The 13,994-nt window shown below is 54.4% G+C and overlaps 1 protein-coding gene across 6 annotated transcripts in view; it reads right to left on the bottom strand.

Annotated features, from left to right (window-relative positions):
* The window catches only part of pdzrn3b (PDZ domain containing RING finger 3b), a 303,206-nt gene that overhangs the window by 48,275 nt on the left and 240,937 nt on the right, over positions 1-13,994 (bottom strand). The window lies entirely within an intron of this gene.

Genomic DNA, 13,994 nt, shown 5'->3' with positions numbered 1-13,994 from the left:
CCTTACTCAATAAATGTACCAATTGTAGTCACCCCAGAGTCCTCAAGGGAACAGTTAGTGCAGTACATCTCAGCTGTGAAAGACGGATTTGTCTTATGTATTGAAATTCTGCTGGCATTCACCAGCATGATTTCTGTATCCTGAAACAGCTTTCATCATTGCTCAAGCTTTTCACTGTAACACAAAGGCAGCAACCCAAACAATGCATAGCCACTCCCAGTAAGGTCATTCACTCGACCAAGGGGAGGCTGAACCATGGCCAAGTTGGAGTTGCACTTTTGCAGAAATATAGCAGGACGCAGTGAAAATCTTACAAAAAAAATGCACATTCCTTTTATTTTCTTTCAGTGTTGGGGGAAAACTCAAAAACATACCTAATGTTCCAAACAGTAAATTGTGAGTAGTGAAATATTTATTACATTTATCGTGTGGAAAATACTGGCAGAATTCTGACTTAGTACATTCATTCAGAGATAGAAACAGATTTGTACTCAGCAAGGGTCAACATATACATTTCCTGGAGCAATTCATTTGTCATACAAACAGAAATAGTGATTGCAATAAATTCCATGTAAAATGAGAGTTATTTACTGGCTTGTATGGAAATTATTAGAGCACCTTTGAAAATTCCAATTCTGGCAGATGACTAGAGTTTGTGCATTCTCCCAGTGTCTGTTTGGGTATCTTCTGGTGCTCCACTTTCCTCCCACAATCCAATGATGTGCAAGTTGGGTGAATGGACATGCTAAATTGCCAACAGTGTCCAAGGATGTGCAGGCTAGGAGGATTAGCCGTGGGGATTGCAAGGTCACAGAGATAGGGTCGGGGGGGTGGATCTGGGTGGGATGCTCTTCGGACAGTCAGCATGGCGTCGATGGACTGAATGGCCTGCTTCCACACTCTAGGGATTCCATGACTCTATGACTACAGTCGCTTCTCGAGAATGTCGAATCAAAGAAGATTCATATGAGGGCATTCAGAGAATTCAGAGAATAAAAATACCACAGATGACCTGCAAGCACTCCTCATGGTAAAACAAAAGTGTAGAAGTCACAGATTGCTGGACGTATGTGGCATCAAACCCACGAGAAATGTTAGATGGACAGAGGCAGTGAACACTGGCACTGAGAGCCTCATTTTTAACATAAGAAATCATGGCTACAAGAGGCTCAAAGATGCAATTACAACAGGCAAGATAATATTTTGTCCATTCACCTTGGATACCTTGGGAATACATACTTCAGCCTCAAAGAATTGTTATACAACCTACTCTTCACATTGGACTCTGATTGAATTCATACACAACAATTACGCACCTGTCCTAACAGCAATTACTTAAAGTGGCTGCACACTCCTAAAAATTGCCTCCTCCCTGTAACAGACTAATAACAGCAAATGACTCTCTTCACTTTTCAGGAATTATTGGCATACCCAAAGGCTAGCCTTCCACTTTGAAGGGATTGGCCACTGGCGACGTATAGCAAAATGTAAACATCTCATGCACTATTTGGAAAAGATCACAGAGCTTGAGGGCAGGCACTTGGATCTGGCTGTGGAGACTTTTTGCTGGTGTTTGTCCACAAATGACCATCTAGAGTGTTGCTTCATTGAGGTACCATTGAAACATACAGCCACATTCCTACACTCCTTTTCATCTTCGTGATCCTGAGTTCTATACTGGGACCATATGCCAGATGTCTATGTTAATGTTTGCATCTGCCTGATTCATACTATTTAGGCTTTGGGGTTTTGTGGGAGGACACTTCAGAAACTGTTGACCCTAAACTTGGTTGAGAGACTTGGGGCATGTTTGTTGCAATCTTTCTTAATTTTGCAGCACTGTTCTAACTTCAGATAGAATTCCATCAGCTATCTTATATTACTTCCTGCATGCAGAATACCCTGGAGTTTAAACAGCCTACTTGTTTAATTCATTTCTATTGAAGATCTTCTATTAATTTTTCACAAAATGTAAATTTTGGTGTTCTTTTTGCTTATCATTGTCAGGATTATAAGCATTTGTAACATGAACCTTACACATTCTTCAAGTGTCCACATGGGTTTCTGCCAGGTGCTTTGGTTTCCTCTCACAGTCTAAAGATGTACAAGCTCAGCACATTAGCCATGTTAAATTGCCTCGTAGTGTCCAGGGATGTGCAGGCTAGATGGGTTAGCCCAGGTAAATGTAGGGTTAAATGGTGATAGGCTGTGGGGTCTGGGTAGGATGCTCTTCAGAGGGCCAGTATGACTTGATGGGCTGAAAGGCCTCTATCTGCATAGTATGACAGCATTCAGATGGATTTGTTGAGTCTCTGATTATGTAGTCGAACCACTCGCTCTAAACTCTGGAATCATTTACTTAAAAAGATGGTAACAGAAAAAAAAAATGGTGCAATTATCTAGGAACATGGATGCCTGAGGCCAAATGGAATGAGGTAACAGGTGGAATAACTGGGTAAGAGCTTGACTGAGTGTATGAGGGGAATAACTAAGCAGTGGTGTTGGAATTTTTGGTGTGAAAGGTGGAATAAAACTGACTGCAGAAGTTTATATTTGGGCTGTATCTAACCAACATTTAAGCTCTTTAACTTGTTCTAATTTCATTTGTTAAAACACAAGTAAGCAAATTCAATTCCTGAAATCTGTGCTGTCATTTTATTGGATCTTGGATGATCTGCACCTCAATACTGAATTCTTCCCAAACAAAATCTACTGCACTCACTCTTGAAGATTACCACTGATCTAGAGCCAGGAGTGTTTTTATTTGAAGCAATGGAGGAAAAGTTACGATCTTTTTTTGAAATCAAAGCTTTTATTGGACATCTTAATTTTCTGAACTCAAGGTGAGTTTACTTTCACAGTCTTCAAAATGTAAAACCCCAATATGATTCTGCAGAATCACGTGTTCAACAACACATTGATTTGGAGCCAATCTACCATCCTCTGAGAAAAAGAACAGGAAATGACATCACTAACGCAGGAAATGACATCACCAACCCAAGGAAACCTAAACAGATAAATAGAAAGTGGGACAGAACACCAGCGCTTCACTGGAGGCTCACTGTTGATGTTACCTAGAATGGTGACAAAACATCTGGGGACAAACCTTACAGCTCAGTGAACCAGCTTACATCTCAAACACAATAAAGACCCACTCTCTTGTGGACTGAGAGGACGAGAGTGCTGTCTTGGAAGTGAAAGGAGGACGTCGGGTTGGCTGTGCACCCTTGCGACCAGTGGATCTTAATGCTGGCTTCGGCCTAACGCTGGTTCAGGGGAGCAGCCAACCTGCAACGATGGCTGCGGCAAGTGCTCGTGCCCCAGGTCAGGGGGTCCGGAACACCATCCGTGTTTCTGTAAAGAAGGTGGATGAAGGTGCACCTGTGGACCGCACCTTCTTCGTGAAGAGGGTCCTGTTGGACTGTTGTGAGTTTGCTGCTGCGGACATTTACTGCCTGCAGGATTTCCCCGGAGGGGGTTTTTACGATGTGACCTTCCGGAGTGCCAAGCTTTGCGAGCGCTTCCTGGAGGTTTTCAAGGAGAAAGGAGGTGAGGGCCCCCTCTCTGTATTGACCGCTGTCCCACTGTTTGTGATGCCAGCACAGAGGAGCCGTATGGTGACTGTACACATGTACAACCCGCATGTGCCAGCAGTTGATGTCCTGACCTTCCTCGGAAGGTATGTGAAGGTGGAAGGGGACCTAACTGACATCGTGGACCCCTTTGGCATCTGGACGAGTAAGAGGCAGGTCAAGGTGACGCTGAGGATGGGCGCAGACGGGAATGTCGCACGCCCACCGTCCAGCTTCGCGATCGGCGGGAGCAGGGGCTACCTGACCTATGCAGGGCAACCTAAAGTCTGCCATGCCTGTGGTAGGTCAGGTCACATGGCGGCCGACTGCAAAGCCACCATCTGCAGGAACTGCAGGGAGGAGGGACACCTTGCAAAGGATTGCCCACGAGAGAGAAGCTGCAACCTTTGCGGGGAAGCGGGCCACTTCTATAGGGCATGCCCGCGGCGGGGTACCACCTACGCCCAGGTCGCCGGCAGGGGAAATGCGGGGCCAGCCCCCCCGGAGGAGAGGAAGGCACCAGGGCCCAGCAAGGACCCCACTAATGTGCAGGAGGGCCAGGCCGTGCAGGAGGGCCCAGCCCTGCAGGATGGGCCCGAGGCCAGCAAAGCACCCCTGCAGGCTCCGATCCCCCCCGACAACCCGGAGCCAATGGAGGCGGCGGCAGGCAACCCAGGGGAGTGGACTACAGTCCGGAAAGCGAGGAGGAAGGTGCGTCGACGGGCCCAGGAACCGCAACAATCAGGAGGGAAGAGGCAGCTACAGGGGGGCTATAAGAGCTCCTCTGACGAGGCGGATTCGGAGAGGGCCCACCCGAAGCAGAAGTTAAAGGTCTCGAGGGGGAAGGAAAGCAGCACCCCGCTTCCAGGTGACGGGAGGCGTCCTGAGGCTCACTCCGACACCCAGTCAAGTGCCGCTGGAGCACTGGAGGGCCCCCCGGAACTTCCAGGCGGGAAGGAGGAAACAGCACGTCCCCAGCCTGATCCGGAGCCAGACCCTCCTGCCTCCGCACCCCTGGCGGGGGGATGCCACCCGGAAGGCAGCACAGACGGTTTCCTGAGCCCAGAGAGCGTCCAGCAGTTAGCCCGGGCAATGGGCATGAAGGGACAGATGGAGGGGCTGGACCTTGGACCTGGGGAGGGTACTGCGGTCACTGCCCACAATGGGGGTACGAATTGCGAGCATTAATGTGCACAGCGTCAAGTCAACCGCGAGATGTGTGTCCACGTTGGCCTACCTGACCACCATCAAGGCGGACCTCCTGTTTCTGCAGGAGTGCGGGATACCGCACCTCGGCAGGTACGGGAAATGGTCCGGCGCCTGGACCTGTGGGCCTTCGATCTGGTCGGGGGGTAACGACTGTCGCTCCTCGGGCCTGGCTATTCTGCTGCGGGGGCACAACTTCACCATCTCTCAAGTTCAGGAGGTGGTGGTGGGACGCCTCCTAGTGGCTGACATCACCTACAGGAATGCTCCCCTGAGGCTGATCAACGTGTACGCCCCAGTGGTACGGAGTGGGCGGTTGGACGTCCTGCAGCGGCTTCCACCCCTGCTGGCTACGTCCAGGCCGGTCATCCTAGGCGGAGACTTCAACTGCATCATTGATGCAGATGGAAGATCCGGCGTGGGGACAGCGGGTGGGGGGATTCAACTGGACGTCACGTCCAGATTCCTGATGGGCACGGTGAAGGACGCCAAGCTGCTCGACGTCTTCAGCACCCCTGCAGACGGAGCGCAGCAGAGGTACACCTGGTCGCGGCCAGACGGGTCTATCCGCTCAAGGATAGACTTCCTGTTTGTGTCACGGACGTTCTCGGTCAGATCCACTGGTGTCGAGCCGGTGTTCTTCTCTGACCACTGCCTCCTGTTGGCCGACTGTCACTTACAGGACGACCAGCCGGCCGGCAAGGGGACGTGGAAGCTCAACACGACTCTGTTGACCCCAGAGAACGTCGCGGAGCTTAAGAGGGAGTACACCGGTTGGAGAACCATGAAACCCCTCTTTGAGTCTCCAGGCGACTGGTGGGAGACGGTGAAGGAGAACATCAAGAGGTTCTTTGTCCTCAAGGGTGTTCAGAAGGCAAGAGAGAGGCGGGGAAAGCTGTCGCGACTCCAGAAAAGGGTGCAGAACCTGCTCCTTCTGCAGTTGATGGGGGTCGATGTCACGGAGGACCTCCGCGAGGTGAGGGGCCAGCAAGCCTCGCTCTTCGCGGCGGAGGCCTCCAGGATAATCTTCCGGTCCAGGGTCCGCTCCGTGGAGCAGGACGAGACGTGCTCGCGTTTCTTCTTTCAGAAGGTGCACAAAGAGAGCTCTGTGCTTAGCCGGCTGAAGGAGGACGACGGCTCGGTGACGTCGTCTCGGCCCGACGTTTTGAGGATCAGCAGATCCTTCTATGCCGGACTGTACGACACGAAGCCCACGGACAGCACGGCCTCCGAGTCGTTCCTGTCGTCTATCACGGAGGTCTTAGACGACGGCACGAGGGAGTGGCTGGACCGGCCGATATCCCTGGACGAGCTGGCCAGAGCCCTCAAGTCCTTGCAGAGGAATAGGACTCCCGGAAGTGATGGCTTACCGGTCGAGCTGTATTCTGCTCTGTGGGGCCTGGTCGGCCAGGACCTGCTGGAGGTGTACGATAGTGCGCTTCGGGCAGGGGAAATGTGCAAGTCCATGAGGAAGGGCATCATCACCCTCATTTACAAGAGGAAGGGGGAGAGGGAAGAAATTAAGAATTGGCGTCCCATTTCACTTTTGAACGTGGACTACAAAATCCTGGCCAAGGTCATTGCCAACCGGGTCAGGTCTGTCCTGGAGTCGGTGATTCACCCTGACCAAACCTGTGCTGTGCCGGGCAGGAAGATCGCTGAGAGCCTCACGCTCATCAGGGATACGATCGCCTACGTACAGGACAGGCGGGTGGACACCTGCCTCGTCAGCCTGGACCAGGAGAAGGCCTTCGACAGGGTCTCTCATGCTTACATGAGGGACGTCCTCTCCAAATTGGGGTTCGGGGAGGGCATCCGCAATTGGATCCGGCTGCTCTACGCCAACATCATTAGCGCAGTCTCGATCAACGGGTGGGAATCAGACAGTTTTCCTGTTAGATCTGGAGTCAGGCAGGGCTGCCCGCTCTCTCCTGCCTTGTTCGTGTGCTGTGTGGAGCCCTTCGCCGCCTCCATCAGGAAGGATGTGAGCCTGAGGGGCGTGACTATCCCAGGCAGCGGAGGCCTTCAGGTCAAGACCTCCCTGTACATGGATGATGTCGCCGTCTTCTGCACCGATCGTCGGTCGGTGAGTAGGCTGTTGGACATCTGCGGCCAGTTTGAACTGGCCTCGGGTGCCAAAGTCAATAGGGGTAAGAGCGAGGTCATGTTCTTCGGGAACTGGGACGACCGCTCCTTCATCCCCTTCACCATCAGGACAGACTACCTGAAGGTGCTGGGTGTTTGGTTTGGTGGAGCTGGGGCATGCACTAAGACTTGGGAGGAGCGTATCTCCAAATTTAAGCAGAAGCTGGGCAGGTGGACGCTCCGGTCCCTCTCCATCGCGGGTAAGAACCTGGTCGTCAGGTGCGAGGGGCTTTCGGTACTGTTGTATGTGGCGCAGGCCTGGCCTATTACCTGGACCTGCGCCGCTGCGGTCACCCGGGCCATCTTCCACTTCATTTGGGGGTCGAGGATGGACCGGGTCCGCAGAGATACCATGTACAAAGACCTGGGAAATGGGGGAAAGGGCGTACCGAACGCCACCCTCGCCCTGACGGCTACCTTTGTGTGTGGCTGCATCAAGCTGTGCGTAGATCCTCAGTACGCAAACACCAAGTGTCACTACTTACTGAGGTTCTACCTGTCCCCGGTGTTGCGAAGGATGGGCCTGGCCTCGTTGCCGCGGAACGCTCCGAGTAGTTGGACCGTTCCGTACCACCTGTCCTTCGTGGAGAAATTTTTGAAAGGAAACACCTTTGACCACAAGGCCGTCAGGCAGTGGTCAGCACGTAGTATCCTCAGGACCCTTCGGGAAAAGGAGAGGGTGGATCCCGTCGTGTGGTTCCCCACGCAGACTGCCAAAGTCGTTTGGCAGAATGCCTCATCGCCAGAACTTTCAAACAAGCACAAGGACATTGCTTGGCTGGCGGTGAGAGGGGCTCTGCCAGTGAGATCCTTTATGCATGCCCAGAATCTCTGCACCACCGCACGCTGCCCTCGAGGTGGCTGCGGGGGGGACGAGACTGTTGATCACCTCCTTCTGGAGTGTGCCTATGCGCAGGAGGTCTGGAGGGGGATGCAGTGGTATTTGTCGAGTTTCGTCCCGAGCAGCTCCGTGACGCGGGACTCCGTGCTCTACGGGCTGTTTCCGGGGACGCACACCGAGACCAACATCAACTGCGCCTGGAGGACCATCAATGCGGTGAAAGACGCTCTTTGGTCTGCCCGCAACTTGCTGGTCTGCCAGCTGAAAGAACTGACCCCGACCGAGTGTTGCAGACTGGCGCACTCCAAGGTCCAGGGCTACGTGCTGAGGGACGCGCTAAAGCTTGGGGCAGCCGCCGCCAAGGCGCGGTGGGGAAAGACCACCGTATGAGCCCCCTCGTCCAGAAAAGGGAAAAGAATCCTATCTGGTAACTGGGCCCAGCTGGCGCCTTCCCCAACTGGGCAGGGGGCCAACTGGGACTGTGCGGGGTGACGACTGCCGGGGCGGTTTCTTTGCTTTGTTTCTTTTTTCTCTGTTTTGTTTTTTTTTTCCTTTAGTTGGTGTACGTACCCCCGGGTAACCCGGAGTGGCTTGCATGACTGGGTAGGTGTATAAATGTTTTATTTTTTGTACATTCTATGAATAAAGTATATTTTTTCAAAAAAAAAAAGGTGATGAAACGTCTGGGAACAACCTTCCAGCTCAGTGAACCAGCTTACATCTGGAACAAAATAAAGACCCACTCTCTTGTGGACCGAGAGGAGGAGAGCGCGACTGTGTTGGAGGTGGAAGGAAGACGTCGGGTTGGCTGTGCACCCTTGCAATCAGTGGATCTTAATGCTGGCTTCGGCCTAACGCTGGTTCAGGGGAGCAGCCTACCTGCAATGATGGCTGCGGCAAGTGCTCATGCCCCAGGTCAGGGGTCCGGAACACCATCCGTGTTTCCGTGAAGGTGGATGAAGGTGCACCTGTGGACTGCACCTTCTTCGTGAAGGGGCTCCTGTTGGACTGTTGCGGGTTCGCTGCTGCGGACATTTACTGCCTGTAGGATTTCCCCGGAGGAGGTTTTTACGATGTGACCTTCAGGAGTGCCAAGCTTTGCGAGCGCTTCCTGGAGGGTTTCAAGGAGAAAGGAGGTGAGGGCCCCCTCTCTGTATTGACTGCTGTCCCGCTGTTTGTGATGCCAGCGCAGAGGAGCCGTATGGTGACCATACACATGTACAACCCGCATGTGCCAGCAGTTGATGTCCTGACCTTCCTTGGAAGGTACGTGACGGTGGAAGGGGACCTAAGTGACATCATGGACCCCTTTGGCATCTGGACCAGTAAGAGGCCGGTCAAGGTGACGCTGAGGATGGGCGCGGACGGGAACATTGTACACCCAACGTCCAGCTTCACAATCGGTGGGAGCAAGGGCTACCTGACCTACGCAGGGCAAGCTAAAGTCTGCCATGCCTGTGGTAGGTCAGGTCACGTGGCGGCCGACTGCAAAGCCACCATCTGCAGGAACTGCAGGGAGGAGGGACACCTTGCAAAGGATTGCCCACAAGAAAAAAGCTGCAACCTTTGTGGGGAAGCGGGCCACCTCTATAGGGCATGCCCGCAGCGGGGGACCACCTACGCCCAGGTCGCCGGCAGGGGCAATGCGGGGCCAGCACCCCCGGAGGAGAGGAAGGCACCAGGGCCCTGCAAGGACCCCACTAATGTGCAGGAGGGCCCAGCCCCGCAGGATGGGCCCGAGGCCAGCAAAGTGCCCCTGCCGGCTCCGCTCCCCCCCGTCAACCCGGAGTCGATGGAGGTGGCGACAGGCGACCCAGGGGAGTGGATGACGGTCTGAAAAACGAGGAGTAAGGTGCGTCGGCGGCCCCAGGAACCGCAACCATCAGGCGGGAAGAGGCAGCTACAGGGGGGCTATAAGAGCTCCTCTGACGAGGGGGATTTGGAGAGGGCCCACCCGAAGCAGAAGCTAAAGATCTCAAGGGAGAAGGAAAGCAGCACCATGCTTCCAGGTGACAGGAGGCGTCCTGAGGCTCCCTCCGACACCCAGTCACGTGCCGCTGGGGCACTGGAGGGCCCCCCGGAACTTCCAGGCGGGAAGGAGGAAACAGCGCGTCCCCAGCCTGTCCCAGAGCCGGACTCTCCTGCCTCCGTACCCCCGACAGGGGGATGCCACCCAGAAGGCAGCACGGATGGTTTCCTGAGCCCGGAGAGCGTCCAGCAGTTCGTCCGGGCAATGGGCATGAAGGGACAGATGGAGGGGCTGGACCTTGGACTTGGGGAGGGTACTGCGGTCTCTGCCCACAATGGGGGCACGAGTTGTGAGCATTAATGTGCGCAGCGTCAAGTCCACCGCAAGATGTGTGTCCACGTTGGCCTACCTGACCACCGTTAAGGCGGACCTCCTGTTTCTGCAGGAGTGCGGGATACCGCACCTCGGCAGGTACGGGAAATGGTCCGGCGCCTGGACCTGTGAGCCTTCGATCTGGTCGGGGGGTAACGACTGTCGATCCTCGGGCCTGGCTATTCTGCTGCGGGGGCGCAACTTCACCATCTCTCAAGTTCAGGAGGTGGTGGGGGGGGCGCCTCCTAGTGGCTGATGTCACCTACAGGAACGCTCCCCTGAGGCTGATCAACGTGTACGCCCCAGCAGTACGGAGTGAGCGGTTGGCCGTCCTGCAGCGGCTTCCACCCCTGCTGGCTACATCCAGGCCGGTCATCCTAGGCGGAGACTTCAACTGCATCATTGATGCAGATGGAAGATCCGGCGTGGGGACAGCGGGTGGGGGGAGTCAACTGGACATCACGTCCAGATTCCTGATGGGCACGGTGAAGGATGCCAAGCTGCTCGACATCTTCAGCACCCCTGCAGACGGAGCGCAGCGGAGGTACACCTGGTCGCGGCCAGACGGGTCTATTCGCTCAAGGATAGACTTCCTGTTTGTGTCACGGGCGTTCTCTGTCGGGTCCACCGGTGTCGAGCCGGTGTTCTTCTCTGGCCACTGCCTCCTGCTGGCCGACTGTCACTTACAGGACGACCAGCAGGCCAGCAAGGGGACGTGAAAGCTCAACACGACTCTGTTGACTCCAGAGAACGTCAACGAGCTTAAGAGGGAGTATGCCGGTTGGAGAAATGTGAAACCCCTCTTTGAGTCTCCGGGCGACTGGTGGGAGATGGTGAAGGAGAACATCAAGAGTTTCTTTGCCCTCAAGGGTGTTCGGAAGGCGAGAGCGAGGCGGGGAAAGCTGTCACGACTCCAGAAAAGGGTGCAGAACCTGCTCCTTCTGCAGTTGATGGGGGTCGATGTCACGGAGGGCCTCCGTGAGGTGAGGGGCCAGCAAGCCTCGCTCTTCGCCGCGGAGGCCTCCAGGATAATCTTCTGGTCCAGGGTCCGCTCTGTGGAGCAGGACGAGACGTGCTCGCGTTTCCTCTTTCAGAAGGTGCACAAAGAGAGCTCTGTGCTTAGCCGGCTGAAGGAGGATGACGGCTTGGTGACATCGTCTCGGCCCGACTTTTTGAGGATCAGCAGATCTCTCTATGCCGGATTGTACAACATGAAGCCCACGGACAGCACGGCCTCCGAGTCGTTCCTGTCATCTATCATGGAGGTCTTAGACGACGGCACGAGGGAGTGGCTGGACCGGCCGATATCCCTGGACGAGCTGACCAGAGCCTTCAAGTCCTTGGAGAGGAATACGACTCCCGGGAGTGATGGCTTACCGGTCGAGCTGTATTCCGCTCTGTGGAACCTTGTCGGCAGGACCTGCTGGAGGTGTACGATAGTGCGCTTTGGGCAGGGGAAATGTGCAAGTCCATGAGGAAGGGCATCATCACCCTCATTTACAAGAGGAAGGGGGAGAGGGAAGAAATTAAGAATTGGAGTCCCATTTCACTATTGAACGTGGACTACAAAATCCTGGCCGAGGTCATAGCCAACCGGGTCAGGTCTGTCCTGGAGTCGGTGATTCACCCTGACCAAACCTGTGCTGTGCCGGGCAGGAAGATTGCTGAGAGCCTCGCGCTCATCAGGGATACGATCGCCTACGTGCAGGACAGGTGGGTGGACACCTGCCTCGTCAGCCTGGACCAGGAGAAGGCCTTCGACAGGGTCTCTCATGCTTACATGAGGGACGTCCTCTCCAAATTGCGGTTTGGGGAGGGCATCCGCAATTGGATCCGGCTGCTCTACACCAACATTGTTAGCGCAGTCTCGATCAACGGGTGGGAATCGGACAGTTTTCCCGTCAGATCTGGAGTCAGGCAGGAATGCCCGCTCTCTCCTGCCTTGTTCGTGTGCTGTGTGGAGCCCTTCGCCACATCCATCAGGAAGGACGTGAGCCTGAAGGGCGTGACTATCCCAGGCAGCGGAGGCCTTCAGGTCAAGACCTCCCTGTACATGGACGACGTCGCCGTCTTCTGCACCGATTGTCGGTCGGTGAGTAGGCTGTTGGACATCTGCGGCCAGTTTGACCTGGCCTCGGGTGCCAAAGTCAATAGGGGTAAGAGCGAGGTCATGTTCTTCGGGAACTGGGACGACCGCTCCTTCATCCCCTTCACCGTCAGGACAGACTACCTGAAGGTGCTGGGTGTTTGGTTTGGTGGAGCTGGAGCATGCACTAAGACTTGGGAGGAGCGTATCACCAGACTGAAGCAGAAGAAGGGCAGGTGGACGCTCCGTTCCTTCTCCATTGCGGGCAAGAACCTGGTTGTCAGGTGCGAGGGGCATTCGGTACTGTTGCATGTGGCGGAGGCCTGGCCTATTCCCTGGACCTGCGCCGCTGCGGTCACCAGGGCCATCTTCCACTTCATTTGGGGGTCGAGGATGGACCGGGTCCGCAGGGACACCATGTACAAAGACCTGGAAAATGGGGGAAAGGGTGTACCGAACGCCACCCTCGCCCTGATGGCTACCTTTGTGTGCAGCTGCATCAAGCTGTGCGTAGATCCTCAGTGCGCAAACACCAAGTGTCACTGCTTACTGAGGTTCTACCTGTCCCCGGTGTTGCAAAGGATGGGCCTGGCCTCGTTGCTGCGGAACGCTCCGAGTAGTTGGACCGTCCCGTACCACCTGTCCTTCGTGGAGAAATTTTTGAAACGAAACACCTTTTGACCTCAAGGCCGTCAGGCAGTGGTCAGCACGTAGTATTCTCGAGACCCTTCGGGAAAAGGAGAGGGTGGATCCCGTCGTGTGGTTCCCCACGCAGACTGCCAAAGTCGTTTGTCAGAATGCCTCATCGCCAGAACTTTCAAACAAGCACAAGGACATTGCTTGGCTGGCGGTGAGAGGGGGTCTGCCAGTGAGATCTTTTATGCATGCCCGGAATCTCTGCGCCACCGCACGCTGCCCTTGAGACGGCTGCGGGGGGTAGCGAGACTGTCGATCACCTCCTTCTGGAGTGTGCCTATGCGTAGGAGGTCTGGAGGGGGATGCAGTGGTACTTGTCGAGGTTCATGCCGAGCACCTCCATGACGCAGGACTCCGTGCTCTACGGGCTGTTTCCGGCGACGCACACCGAGACCAACATCAACTGCGCTTGGAGGACCATCAATGCGGTGAAAGACGCTCTTTGGTCTGCCCGCAACTTGCTGGTCTGCCAGCTGAAAGCAGTGACCCCGACCGAATTTTGCAGACTGGCGCACTCCAAGGTCCAGGACTACGTGCTGAGGGACACGCTAAAGCTTTGGGCAGCCGCCGCCAAGGTGCGGTGGGGAAAGACCACGGTTTGAAACCCCTTGTCCAGGATAGAAAAAAGGGCCCTATCTGGTAACTGGGCCCAGCTGGCGCCTTCCCCAACTGGTCAGGGGGCCAACTGGGACTGTGCAGGGTGACGACTGCCGGGATATTTTCTTTGCTTTGTTTTTTTTTCTTCTTTGTTTGCTTTTTTCCTTTAGTTGGTGTACGTACCCCCTGGGTAACCCAGAGTGGCTTGCATGACTGTGTAGGTGTATAAATATGTTTTTTTTTGTACAATTTATGAATAAAGTATATTTTTTCAAATAAAAAAAAAAGTGACGATAAAAAAGGTGATGAAATGTCTGAAAACTAACCTTTCAGCTCAGTGAGCAAACTCACATCCAGATGATTCTGCAGAAAATAAGTGTTGAGAGTCTTCAGTTCTGAAGAAGTCATATTGTACTCACAGAGTTAACTCTCACTTCTCTCTCTGTTTGTTATTATTATTCATCATTGATAGGAAGTAGGCACTGTTGGCTGTGCCAGCATTTAGTCCTT

The sequence above is a fragment of the Stegostoma tigrinum genome, chromosome 11 (assembly GCF_030684315.1).
Source record: "Stegostoma tigrinum isolate sSteTig4 chromosome 11, sSteTig4.hap1, whole genome shotgun sequence".
Taxonomy (NCBI): domain Eukaryota; kingdom Metazoa; phylum Chordata; class Chondrichthyes; order Orectolobiformes; family Stegostomatidae; genus Stegostoma; species Stegostoma tigrinum.
Note: the sequence above shows the minus strand (reverse complement) of the source record. Positions and strands in the feature narration are given on the sequence as shown.